Genomic DNA, 14,582 nt, shown 5'->3' on the forward strand with positions numbered 1-14,582 from the left:
TCATGTTGGAGACAGGGTACACTAATGATATTCAAGCTTGTAATGACTTTGTAGAACACTAATCTAGTGACATCTGCACGTAAAAATACAATACTTTGGTTTATAACCAGACACCTGCAAAACAAAGGAAATTGAATTCAGTAAACTGTATTCAAATAATATCAATATTATTGAACTAAACAATTTTGAACCAGGGTCTCCTGTATCTGAAAAGTAGCTCGTGAAAAATAAGGTGTGTTATTCCAAAGCTGATATTTCACCGCATCAGGTACGTCAACATTGTTTATCTTCTGCTGCTATACGTATAGATGTTTGATATTATCTGTTGGGGAATGAAATGAGCTCTGTTTTGTCTCATTTTCAGGCTGCACAGTGTTCACTGGTCAGCTCTATAATTTACATACATTCAAGTATCCGATTGGTCCTTCAATTATGGCGCAATGCAGAGTCCAGAGAATCCTGATTGGATTGTCTTAGTCCTGTTTCAGTCATGGGTCGAGTCCTTTTCAAATGAAATATGAATGATGTATCCATAAGATCTCACTCAAGTGTTATCAATAGTGTGGTTAAGGAGCTTTGACAACATGGCTAAGTGACCTGCAGTCGTACGGTTACGATCCTCACGATGCCCACTTCAGTGCTGGCTTCAGCCGAGGCGTCGTGAACAATAATCACGTGGAGAACGACACCGCTAACGTGAGATAAAGTGAGACATACTTCAAGCAGCGCGTTGTCTTTCAGACTAAACTGCCAACCTGGAGCACGTCATCACCTCCAAAGTTTCCCGAAATGTCCGGTGGCCACTCTCACCATTCTGCCGGTGTAATGCCTCCAACCAAACATGAGCAGCCAAGAGTTTAAAATGACACCCCCTCCCCCCTCTTGATGGTCGCACAGGGTTCAATCGAGCTCCTGCGGAAGCCGAAAATGACCCGGATTGGTTGAGTGACAGCTGTGAAGACAAAAAGGCATCGAGTGAAAGGTCGCGGTCGCTTCTTCACTTTGGGAGCGAGTGCTCTATTTGTGTAATGGTACGTGAAACACCAACACCGGCCTGTCACATCGGCCATTCAAGGGTAAAGGCACTACGCCGGGGATGCAGGAAAAAGGTACACATGCAGCTATGAGCCAACGCTTTTGGTTCACACATGGTTCAGTGAGGGGGTGTTTATGATATCCGTGTCATTAAAAGCAGAAGGAAAAATGAAAAAGTCAATGAATGAAAGGCTCTTGTTCGTACTGGAAACGATATTTCAGAGCAGTGTTGTGTTTCAGCAGGACACAACGTGGAGCCATTATCTATTTATACCCCAGAGACCAATGAGATTCTGCTGTTTCACGAAGCAGCACCTTCAGGCTGCTGGTGTTATTCCTGTACAGCTCTGGCTGAGGCTGGGAATTCTTCACAGGGATCAGTGTATTCCAGAGATGGTGTGGATGGTGACGTGTGCGTTTTTATTTAAAAATATATATTGTGTGTGTCAGTGGGAAGAGAGGTAATATGAAGGGGGGATTGCCTGTAAAGCCACAACCTTGTCCTGTCCTCGGTTTCTGTCAGAAGTTCTCCCCGAGGGAAATCAGAAGGTAGCGTCGAGACCTTGAGGATGAGGGTTTGTGCAAGTCCATTTAAATAAGTAATTTCATCGTGAAGTGAAAAGTAAGCGGCCAGACTTCTTAGAGATTATATTATGCCTTGATCTGACGGTGTGGGAGTCAGCATGTGGCAATAGCTGGGCAGGTTGGATTGAGCTCCGGCTCCAAAGCCAGAACACGGGAGACGCGATCAGAGCCACGTGACTGATTGCCCCTTCAATATTTCTCATCGCAGGCCTTAAAAAAAACCTGCAACAAAAGGCCTATTGTTGTGAAAGAAAAGGCAGCCACTGGAGAGTTTCATCAGTGTGACAATCTGCTCGGACTGCTCGACGTCGGGTTGGAATCCACAAGCTAAGATTAGACACAAGAAAACAGTATCGTGGCTAATTGTAGAGGACATTTCCTCTGCAACAGAGCCAATTAGGCCACAGCGGCGGGTCTTTTTTAATGTAGGTGTTGTTGCCGTTGCCAGATGGTCCCTCCCAACGCGATAGGGAACACGAGGTTGGACCGCGGCGCTCGGGTAAAGATGTCGCTGGGCGAACAAACAGTTCTTCCGAGTTCAGGCTTTCCTCACAAACACCGTCGGTCCCGTCTGCCACGCGTCGCCATGGCAACCGACGGTCAGGCTGAGCTCGGCGCAGCATCGTTTTTTTCTTCTTCTCCGGTCTCGAGAGAAAAACTATAAACAAGAGGACAAACAAAGACGGCTCCACAGGCGCCGCAATGAGAAAACGCAGCGGTGCGCCCGACGCCGGCATGCTAATGATCCCCCCCTACCCCCCCCCCGCCCCCCCGCTCGCGCGAAGTCTCCCCGGCATCCATCATTCACCTCTATTTCATCGTGTCATCGTACACAGTGGGCAATTTACATCGCGCGTCTCGCTGAATGCGTACGGACGTCGGGAGACTATCGCCTGAACAAAAATCTTTCAAAGAATTCACCTCGGAGATAATTACAGCACATCGTCGCCATCAGGCCTCTGACATTTCCTTTGTTCCTTATTGTGAGTGTGATGACAGGCTAACGTTAAACCGAGCGAGCGCGTCCACCCCGCTGCTAATCGGGTTGTTATGAATTGAAATAGGATGGCGGGCAGCTCTTGCGGCTCCAGAGCGACCGGAACGCCCGGCGATTGTTCTTGTAAAAGGACATTCGGCGCTCCGCCGCTTGGCCTTCATTGAGCTGTCAGGAGGTGGGGGGGGGGGATGCGGCGCTGTCAGCCCGCCTGCCCCCCCCCCCCCCTCCACCATCCACGGGATCGATCACACCCGCCGCCTCCCAGAGAAACCCAACCACCGCCGCTCCTCCAATTACAGCTGATGGGCCACAGTTTTCCATCAGCAAACCGGCGCCCTTCAGGGCCAGAAGGAGAGAGACAGACACAGAAAGAGAGAGGATGGATGGATGGATGGAGTGGCGAGTCTGCAGTGGAAAAGAGAGGAAGAAAGAGGAAGAATGTGGTGACCAGAGTGGCGTGCCGGGCTGTTTGGAACCTCCCATGTTGAACTTTGACTTAGACCCGCGTGTGCATTATTAATATTGACCACTTACACAATAATAAAGAAGCATTTACTCACCAACTGACACGCCTGAATTAATCATAGAGGCATACTTGAGTATACATAGAGGCATACTTGAGTAGGCACGATGAATTCTCTTTCAAGGCAAACCTGGCAATTTAAACTGAAATGACAGATGACTTCAGAATAAATAAATAAAAAGACCCCCAGGTCTGTCATTATCTCTGGCAAAATACCCGACGCACCATCGAAGATGCAGCAGAGGGGAGGCGTTGTTGTTTTTTTCTAAGCAGGGCACTTTTCCACTCGACGGTGTCATTCCTCCACGGCGATCGCTCATACTTTAAAAAGAAGATTACGATCAGTGATGGGATCATTATATGTCTGGAGGATTTTCTCCAGTGCAGTGCAGCAAAGGTCGGACCCTCCGAGGAGGCAAAGAGACATCAAAGCAGGAACTATCGTGAATTCTGCACACACACACAAAATAATAATAATGTGTTTCTCCTTTGCCATTGTGGTTGCCTTTCTTGCCTCGGGCAAGTTAACCTGTATGTGCAGTGAGAAAGGATCGTCCCTTACGGGCTCTCGCAGCTTCTACTGCAGTTAGATTAGAAAACATATTAGAAATCCCGAAGCAGGTAAGGACATATTTAACCCTCCTGTTACCTTCACATTTACTAACATTTTTTACCCTCAGGGTCAATTTGACCCCAGCAATTAAAACCTCCAGAAAATTATTAGAATTAATATTGTTTCCCAAGTTTAAGTGTGAGGTACTTTATGTTTGTTTGTTGACTACCTAAATAGCCCTTTAACCCTTGTGTTGCCTTAGGGTCATTTTGACCCGAATCAATATTACACCCTCCCCCCGCCTTTGGGTCATTTTGACCCGATTCAATGTTTAACCCTCCTGTTACCTTTATATTTACTAACATATTTTACCCTTTGGGTTCAATTTGACGCCAGCAATTAAAACCTCCAGAAAATTATTAGAATTAATATTGTTTTCCAAGTTTAAGTGTGAGGCACTTTATGTTTGTTTGTTGACTACCGAAAGAACACCGACATTAAATATTGAATGGGGTCAAATTAATCCTAAGGCGGGGGGAGGGTGTAATATTGATTCGGGTCAAAATGACCCTAAGGCAACACAAGGGTTAAATATATAAAAAAGTTGATATTTCTTATATGTTTGACACAGTGAAAAACAGCCTGGGGTCAAATTGACCCCAAAGAACAGCGACGTTAAACATTGAATGGGGTCAAATTGACCCTAAAGGTAACAGGAGGGCTAAACATAAATCGCAATTAAAATTGCATGAAGGAAGAGACACTTGTAATACTTCCTGCAGGACAACCTGTGCGTGGAGAGGCATCGATCCTTGACGGTGCGTTTGTGTGCAGCCCAAATACAGATCGTCGGCCTCTATTCCGATGGGTTGCATTAGCAGGCTTGAAGTCGATCAATACCAACACCACGCCGTCTGGTCTCTCTCGCTCTGTCGGCTCCCTCCGTCCAACCTCCTCCGTCTTCATGTTATGTCCTCCATCCGTCACTGTCAGAGGCACAAAATGATCACGGTGGCAGTGGTCAGCCCATGTTAGGGTCACAGCTCGCCGCCCAGTATGAGCCTGTCGGGACGTGTGTGCGCCTGTGTGCATGTCTGCGGTGTGTGTGTGTGTGTGTGTGTGTTTAAGTGTTCGGTGTCCGGTCAGAGAGCGTAACGTGACAGAATGGAGCCGCCTGCTGCAGTCCTCTGAAATCCGGGGTTCCGCACTGTGACTCCGTCAAGTCGTGAAGGAGTTGCTCAGTGCACTGCAGATCCAGCACACATGGAATGCATCAGCAATGTCGCTGGATGAAATCAGAGAGAACTGAAACACTATATTCAAAAATGCATCGTCTATGAAAACGAGTTGGGAGGACCGAAAGTCCCTTTTGTGATTTTTCTCTTTATTGTTATTAAAACAAACGTGTCTTAATTCGGCTTTTTAGATAGACGTTTCTGCTTTAAGCCGTCTTTGTGAATAGAGGGGGGGCCACTCCCATGTTGTAGCTCATGAATATTGATGTTGTGATACAAATGAGCCACAAACGGCCTGAGGCGGAAAGGCAGGTGTGGAGGTTTTGGAGGAACTGAGCGATAACATATCAATCTGGATTTAAATAAATGACTTGACTATATCCATCCTCATTAAAAACATTTTTTTTAAAGAGTAAAAAAGCGTATCTTGAAAACTATCACTATCCTTTGCTCAAACAGTATCACACCTCCTATCAGCAGCCGATTTATATTCAGCTTAGTAACCATAGCTACGCGTGGCACAAAAGACACATTTTGGGCTGGTGCCTGGTTTTATCTCTGAGCTATTAACCCCCGATGAGCTGAGGCACAGCTTGGGATCCTTGGCCTCCTTTTGGTCGCTTCACATTCTAAGCTCACAATTATTGCTGCTTGAGCTTTTTTTCCGATCAGTCCCTCAGCCCCGAAATGACCTTCTCGGCATCTTGGTGTCCTTTAACTGTTTTGAAAAACATATTTTTTAAGTGTTTCTCTGAAAAAATAGAATAAAATGCGCTGTGTTAGTATTATACGCTGTGCTGTTTTGCGTGGCTTTGAAGCCTGTTCACGTAACACACATCTATGATTTATTTAATTTTATTTTATTTCACCTGACATTGCTACAGTTTCGTGCTTTGAGCCTCTAACTGAGTGTGTGTGTGTCGGGGGGGGGGGGGTATGATGTATTGTTCTCTGCCATGCAGGAGGTGTAGGTTTGCATCCATCATGTCAAAGCAAAACAAACATGGTGTGAAGGAGGAGGAGGAGGGTGTATGTCTCTGATGGTGCGTGTGTGAAATGATGTGCGAAAGCATACTGGAGCTCAGTTAAGACACTACATTTAAGATAAAGACCATTTTAAGAAGCTAGTGAACGCAGCTGAACTATGAATCCCGTTGAAGATGCGTTACATTTAGGTAAATAGTGCTTTCTAATTGACAGTTGGTATACATGAAGACTCTTGTTGGGACAGTATATGCTATCTGTTGTCTTCAATGTCTTTTTTAATATTTATCCTACTAGTTGGAAAATTCGTAAATGACATATGTATGATGAGAGCTTAAGTGTAACTGGAGTCAAATTCCATGTATGGGCACATATACGTGGCCAATAAAGTCGATTCTGATTCCGATATGTTTCTAGTATTGTTGTCACTTGTGTGGCCACGCCTTGAATATATTGCACACGTACAGTATGGCATCTTCACATTATCCGGGAAAAACAACCTTGGCTTCACGCCTCAATTATTGTGCGCCTTGCAACGGCTCTGGATGGACGGCAAACGTTTGTTGTTGAAGTTTGACCCGAGCTGTGTTGACCTTCGTGGGCGCAGGCAATCACTATCGGCCCGCCGCTTTAATCCTTTCATCACAAGGCGTTGCCATTTTTTAATTCGATGCTCGGTAACGGTGAACCGGCCGTGACACGGTGAGTCGGTGCTTCAGAAAAGCTTCATTCCTCCATCGCGAGTGATTTGAATTAAAAATCCTCTTGTTCAAGTTGTTCAGCATCAGCAAGTCAGCTGGATATACAGAAGGGGTTTTCCTCCATGGTTTTCAGATAATTGCTTTCTTCCCTTATGACAACCCTATTGAATTTAAATTAGGCCAATAGCAAACCTGTTACACATGCGTGCCCTCTGCATCGCATCTTGTCAAATCGGCTGTTAATGTGCACCACTCCTGTCTCATTTCTCCTCGCCTGGCATCAGCTGATCCCCCCCTGCAGCCACAGCGGCTGCCCACAGGCAGCCACAACCAAGACTGTGGCAGAAGAGGCGGGCAGAGGAAGCCTCATCAATAATGTAGAGCGGGATCGCTGTGGGAGACGAGTTGTGGTGGAGTGAGTGAGAAGTGCATCTGGTGTTTTCTTATTTCTTACGAATAGACTTTTTTGAGATAACACTCCCTAGAGGGCACGTGTAAGACGAAGGAGGCTATTAATAGCTGGCAGGCTGAATAAATTGTCAAATGTGTGTATGCTGTAGATGTGCATCTGGCCATATTGTAGCAAGTTCTTCCTTTGCTGTTGTGTGATTTCACCCCCTATGAAATAGATGAATGACACAGAAAACTAAAGAAATACAAAATTATATATAAATATATACAGGACTGTCTCAGAAAATTAGAATATTGTGATAAAGTTCTTTATTTTCTGTAATGCAATTAAAAAAACAAAAATGTCATGCATTCTGGATTCATTACAAATCAACTGAAATATTGCAAGCCTTTTATTCTTTTAATATTGCTGATTATGGCTTACAGCTTAAGAAAACTCTAAAATCATATCTCATAAAATTTTAATATTTCCTCAGACCAAGTAAAAAAAAAGATTTATAACAGCTGAGTGTTTGTCAAGGCTCAGGAAACCCTTGCAGGTGTTTCGAGTTAATTAGACAATTCAAGTGATTTGTTTAATACCCTACTAGTATACTTTTTCATGATATTCTAATATTTAGAGATAGGATATTTGAGTTTTCTTAAGCTGTAAGCCATAATCAGCAATAAATCAGAATAAAAGGCTTGCAATATTTCAGTTGATTTGTAATGAATCCAGAATGCATGACATTTTTTTTTTTTTAATTGCATTACAGAAAATAAAGAACTTCATCACAATATTCTAATTTTCTGAGACAGTCCTGTATATATAAATATATATATATACATTTTTAAAAGCCCTTTAGGGTTGGTTTTTGAAAGCCCATCAGGGTGGTTTTCATTCTGTATGACGAAAATGTGAAATACTCCAATATCTACGGAACTGAAGTCAACTACATGGGTGTAGTCCTAATAGGCACATTCCATGGAGGCCAAAACAAAAATCTCATCAGTTTCCTGTCTGTCAGGCAGCTTGTAGTGTGTCCTCAGAGGAACACACACACACACACACACACAAACACTATGATTAACTCTCCTGACAGCTGTCCAGATGCAAACACAAATGGCGTCACCGAGGCCCTGGGAGTGACCCGGTGGCTGTTACAGTACGGCAGCGTCTCCTCCCAGATGCCGTCTTGCCCGTTGCCTTTTTCTTCAAGGCCCCTCATTGTATTGAGAAGAGGAAGCATCATCCTTGCTCACATGTCTCTTGTGCTTTTGTTTTTGTTTTCGTCCCAGGGGCCCGCCCTGAGGACGTGAAACTGTCGGCAGAGTTTGGAGGTCACCGCTCCCCCACCCCCCTCCCCCACCCCTGCCTTTGACCACCCTCAACCGCCACGCACCTCTGCTCGCCGGGCGGCGCCAATTAAGGCCGGCTCGAGACAAAGCACCGTGACCGTATCCGACGACACAAGGAGGAGAGGAAGACGCTGGAGGCGGGGCCTGTGCTTGCTGCAGACGGGCAGAGGGCTGCTTGTGAGTAACCTATTGTTGTCATTGTTATAGAGGGGGGGGCTCAGACTCATTTCCATACAACTGGCCAGGACTGTATGTTTTTTCCCCAGTACAGCAATCTAGACATTCATAACCAGTATTCCATCCAAACGTCAATGCACTATTTTGAGAATGGGAGCATCGTATTTTTATCCAGAGATGTTTTATTGACATACACTACCGTTCAAAAGTTTGGGATCACCCAGACAATTTTGTGTCTTCCATGAAAAATCACACTTTTATTCATCAAATGAATATAAAATATAGTCAAGACATTGACAAGGTTAGAAATAATGATTAATATTTGAAGTATTAATTTTGTTCTACAAACTTCAAGCTCAAAGGAAGGCCAGTTGTATAGCTTATATCACCAGCATAACTGTTTTCAGCTGTGCTAACATAATTGCACGGGTTTTCTAATCAGATATTAGTCTTCTAAGGCGATTAGCAAACACAATGTACCATTAGAACACTGGAGTGATAGTTGATGGAAATGGGCCTCTATACACCTATGGAGATATTTCATTAGAAACCAGACGTTTCCACCTAGAATAGTCATTTACCACATTAACAATGTAGAGAGTGTATTTCTGATTAATTTAATGTTATCTTTATTGAAAAAACAGTGCTTTTCTTTGAAAAATAAAGTCATTTCTAAGTGATCCCAAACTTTTGAACGGTAGTGTATATCTGTACCTTGACAATCTTGCTTTGTTCAGCTTTCAATTTCACAAACGCAGATGCCTTATTTACATGTATTCTATGTTCCCACAAGGCAGCTCCGTGAGCCTCACAGGATGTTGTTGAAGGTGAAAAGAGGATGCAGGTGAAACCTCCTCCCACTATTCCCTCTCCGTCTGCGTCTCGCTGCTTGTCCAATGGATAACCCTTTTTCACCAGGAAATCCGAACGGAGGAATTAGGTGGCGGACAGGGGCAAAATGATCCGACAGATCCACTTACTCCCGCTACATACAAACCCCCTGGCCTCTGATATTATTAGAGGTTGATATATATATATATATATATATATGTGGGCACAGTGCACGGGGGCAGAGGGGAGAAGATTGGGAGACGAGAGGAAGGCAGGGAGGGAGGGGGGGACAAATCCGAGAAAATAATCTTAAAGTGTGGAGGCAGCGAATGATGAGATAGTGTGGGGGGGTGGAGAGCGAGAGAGGCTCATCGGCCTGTTAAATCGCTTGTAGGCTCGGTCGTCTCCTCACTATAGCGCAGAGGAGAAAATATCGTGATTTCTTATTGGCAAGCCTCGGGTAAGATGAATCTAAACCCTATACTCTCATATTGCCTTTTGCCCAGTGCAAATAAACGCGGCTGAAGTACGACAGGTGAGCACACAGATCTATACAACTTACAAACGCCACGGCGCCCTGGGATCGCACCGCCGGTCGATAGCAATGTTCCACACTGCGCCAAATATTCAACTTTATAATCCAATTCACAGAGTATTCAAAAGCATGACGACGAGATAAAAATGTATGCTTTTGTTAAAAGACAGGACATAGACGTTTTTGGATAAACTCATATATTTATATACTGTATGTAATATGCAGCATGCCGTATATTCCACAGACATTCAAGAACAAATCCTCCCGACTCCCAGACTTCTCTTCTCACAGCATCGCCGGGAGGGTTGATATTTTTGGCAAGGGAAAAGAATCCCCATGAAGTTTTGCTCATATATTTATGATCCACAGAGTATGAATCCTTATGACTCCTTATCTCCTCTGGCCGTAATTCAAAGTCACTCAACCCGTAAACTACCCCCGACATCGACATGATTGATTGGCACACAATCTTGTACAGACATTCATGGTTCCCAGAGGATGTATCCGAATGCCTTTGGTGATCCTCTCACTTTTCATCTAGTGCCATCATCATGCCAATTGTAATCTGCCTTTGATTCATGAATATTATAACTAATGACATCCCGCCGGCCTCAGCTGTGTCTTCAGTGCTCATTAGCACACGGTAGCGTGCTAACACGCTCAACAAAGAGGATGAACGTGGTAAATGATAGACCTGTGTCGCCTCAGCCGACTCACATTGTCTCTTTAGAGCAATATTAGCAAAATGACTGCATAAACTCACAGGGTAATGCAATAAAATGTAACAGCCCAGCAGTGAATCCTACACCTTCCTTTCTTTTTGTAAAGCTAACCGATTGTTGTTGAGACTGCGGCAGAGAGCCTCAACTCTGTTGTCACGTTTGTGTGGTTTTATTGGGCTTCATTTGATTGCCATATATAGATAACAATGACATCACATTTCCCTGCATGCACTATTCCCACAGGCGGCCTGACTCTATAGTCTGCTCACGTGTGGATTTGAGAACAGGCAGCATTCCATCAGTCTCCATGATCACAGTTTTATTTACAGTGTCTCCAACAGGCGTAGAGCTTAAGCATATGCGATGTAATAATGTAGATAGCGCTCCAAACCTCCTTAATTGGTGTGAACTGAATTAGCACCGACTAATCAAGAGAGCAACCTCTCATCATAGATTTATAGACGTCTATGATTGCTGCCAGGGTGAAATTAACTCTTTCAGTCAGCGGGGGATTGTTAAAAGATGCCTGGCTGAAACACACCGTGCTTTCTCTCTCTCTCTCTCTACCTTTGTCACACACACACACAGACACACACACACGTATATGCAGATGAGACGTGTCTGTTCCTTCTGGCTGTCTCTGTAGAGCTGTCACACATGCTGCGTTTCGGAGCGCCAGGAGACCGGGGTTGACTTGAATTAAACTGAGAGGATGTCCTTTCCAGATCTGCAGAGGGCCACAGAGACACATCCGCCCCCCCCCCCCCCCCAGAGAGAGCCAGTCAAAAGACAGTGGGAGGGGAGAGAGAGAGAGAAAGAGAGAGAGATGAAAAGAGGAAGACAAGAATAAGATGGGGTTGGTTAATACAAAAAAAAAGAGGCAGGCAGAAATTGTCTGTGAGAGAGGGGGTTGAAAGAGGAGGACAGTAGAAGAGGAAGGATGGAGGGAAGATGAAATTGGGTTGTGTGGGTGGGTGTGAAAAAGTTTGACAGAAAAGAGAGAGAGGATGAGAGACAGCAAAGAGAACTTTATGCCACACCGCTTGTTAAAGTCGTACTGAGGTTAAATACATGTATTCAAAATGATTACTGCATGTTAGAAATGTAACTTAAGTAAGATGTTCATGTTCTGTTGTCTAAAATCTATGGTGGTGTACTTGGAGACACAACATAATAGTACAATATATAATAAACAACTTAATGATTAAATAGCATACGAATGAATACAGGTCTAAATTCATGGTGTGATCCAAAAATTAAGAAATCCATTTTCAAAAATCGCTCAGTATATTAAAAATGTTATTTAATGGAAATTAATTAATTAATTAGTTGAACAACAGAAAAGTATGAGGCAACTACTTTGATAATCGATTCATCACATTTATTATATTCAGCTCTTCATTATTGGAGAATTTACCGTTTTTTCCGTGTCATATTATTGAATTTCTTCGGATTTCTAAGTGTCGGTTGTAACATTTCATGACATCGCCTCTGGCTTTCAATTTGTGATGGGCTTTTTCACGATTGTTTTTATGTGTAAGGAGCCTACAATTTATTGATTTGCCAAAAGAATGATTGTCTATCGTTGGTCGCAGCTCCAGCCTTACAACGACTTTGATCATAAATCATGTCATTTAAGAGTTTCTATGCAATTCCCAACACATGGCTCATATTGTTATGGGAAAGTACCAGGATTATGGTAAAAAAAAACTGTAGTCAGCAATTATTGGCAATACAGAACCATCTGCTTATGGACCGGAGAAAAGTCTGATGATGCACACGACACTGGATATAAAAAGGAAATTGTGTCCTTCACGTGTTAATCTGCTTTAAGTCTTTATCATGGCGGCAACATTCAGAACTAATCTCCCAAACAGAGGTACACTGTGTACAGTGTGTAAATAACTAAACATGCAGTGTACTCGTAGAATAGATTACAGTAATGTCCTGAATGTCCTGAGGCTGCAGAACACATTTGGAATAGAACATCATTTTCTATATCCCACCTCCTGGCATTGTTATTAACAGTCAGTGCATTTCCCGTTGGCTTCTAGCATCCCGCGTGTCTCTCCCTCGCCCTGGATGATGAACACGCGACACCAAAGTTTTTGTCCACCAAGAAATTGGAAAAAAAATTCATTATTAAGTGAGAATGAGCCTTCCCAAAAAAACAAAAAAAGAAGAGCGTCCATTGTGTTTTCTCCTCGTACTTGCAAACAAGGCGATCCTTGAACTTCCTGCTCAGATTTCATCTCATGATATGGGGAGCTTGTCACTCAGTCGTAATACAAGAAAGACACTGCTCATTATTGTCGCGACACCAAATCTACTGTGAGCTCTTTGCAGGGTTTCTTCTGCCCTTTGTTGCTCACCCTCTTTGTTCTGGAATGACACGAAGCGGCTACGCAGAAGTCCTGCAGGAAATGTTTTCTCCTTCCAATTTCAGATGATTACACGTAGATGCCGACTTATTCCGAGATTAATGACGACAATCCAAGCATGACGCGCAATCATTGTGTGTGATTACTTTCGCGAAATGAGCCGCTCCGAGATAATAACTCACACATTTTGGTGGTTTTAGTAAGTGCTTAAATGCATTTTAGCGGCAACTTGGGTTTCTCCACCTACACCACAATTACATTTGTCCCCTCGGCAGTTTTTTGAAGCATTAATTCTCACGAGCCAAGCGAGCATACAAATGGCTGACCTGAAAAAGAATGTGGTGGAAGCAGCTGCCATGAAAATGCGACTTTTTTGTGCTTTTTACCTTCGCATTGAAAATGCGGAAGGTTATGTTTTGATCGCCGTGTATTTATTTATTTATTTATTTATGTATTTATTTATATGTGTGTTATTCGCATAACACAAAAAGTATTAAACCGAATCGCATGAAATTCGGTGGGATGATTGGTTATTATCCGGGGACCATTTGATTAGATTTTGGGATCGATCGGGTCAAAGTTCAAGGTCATGAAAAGGTAAACATCTTCTTTTTACCATAGCGCTGTCAATTTCTATCCAATTGGCATGCAACTAATGCCAACATGTTCATAATTCAATGCCCAATCTTGTGATATGCGAAGGTATGCGCTCTACCGAGTGCCCATTCTAGTTAGTTTATGTATTTCTCCAGTCATTTCTGAATTAAAAAAAAAAACCCAGGCAGACCTTTTGAATCTGTGATTAAACCACCCACTAATTTATAACTTGGGAAAATAATCTGACTTCTTTCGAGTCATTTAAAACAGAAAATCTGTTCCAAATTTCCAAAATGAAATACTTCAAACCAATATGCAAACTGCAGCTTGCAACACCTCTGAAGAGCGTGTGCAAGGTCACATACAGGTATGTTGCCGTCATAGTTAATATTGTATTCCGCGATCAGAAGGAGTAAAACAGTGTTGTGCCATGATGCAACGGTTTGCAATGTCATTGTTATCATGAGCAATGTCTCTTTAACTCTCCCCTCTTCACCATTACATTATTCAGTTTACCGCAACCTGGTACAGAGGAGTTGTAGGCCTACGTCACAGCTAGTGTAACAAAAACACCAGATACATTGAAAGTTCAGCATTTGAACAACTCCATTACACCCAAACCGACATGACTCAAATAAGTGGTTCAGTCTCCATGACATTTTGGGATTTATCCACCAGCCAGCTGGCTGCAGCGCTGTGTGGTACCTGCACACGGCGAGCTCCTGCAAGATTAGATAACTAGGACTGCTCTCAGACTCAGCGAGGTCCTGGGGAATTGTAAAAATTGGCGTCGAGTTGTCTGATGAAACACACACACACACACACACACAACATGATGCCATGTGTGCTCACACAAAATAACCAGCGCCGATATATAAACACATCCACTTGCGCGCACACACACAAACTGGGAGATCCTGAAGGCTTTTAAAGATGTTGAATCACCCTGAAGCCCATTAGACCACATCAGGCTGTGT

The 14,582-nt window shown here is 43.6% G+C and overlaps 1 protein-coding gene across 1 annotated transcript in view; it reads left to right on the forward strand.

The window, feature by feature from the left end:
- The first annotated feature begins 8,483 nt into the window (after window positions 1-8,483).
- Window positions 8,484-14,582, forward strand: part of b3gat1a (beta-1,3-glucuronyltransferase 1 (glucuronosyltransferase P) a) — a 44,628-nt gene continuing 38,529 nt past the window's right edge. The window contains exon 1 of the mRNA XM_056442017.1: window positions 8,484-8,539. The gene's annotated coding sequence lies outside the window, so the exon portion shown is untranslated. The remainder of the gene's footprint in view (window positions 8,540-14,582) is intronic.

Source organism: Pseudoliparis swirei, chromosome 20, assembly GCF_029220125.1.
Source record: "Pseudoliparis swirei isolate HS2019 ecotype Mariana Trench chromosome 20, NWPU_hadal_v1, whole genome shotgun sequence".
Classification (NCBI taxonomy): domain Eukaryota; kingdom Metazoa; phylum Chordata; class Actinopteri; order Perciformes; family Liparidae; genus Pseudoliparis; species Pseudoliparis swirei.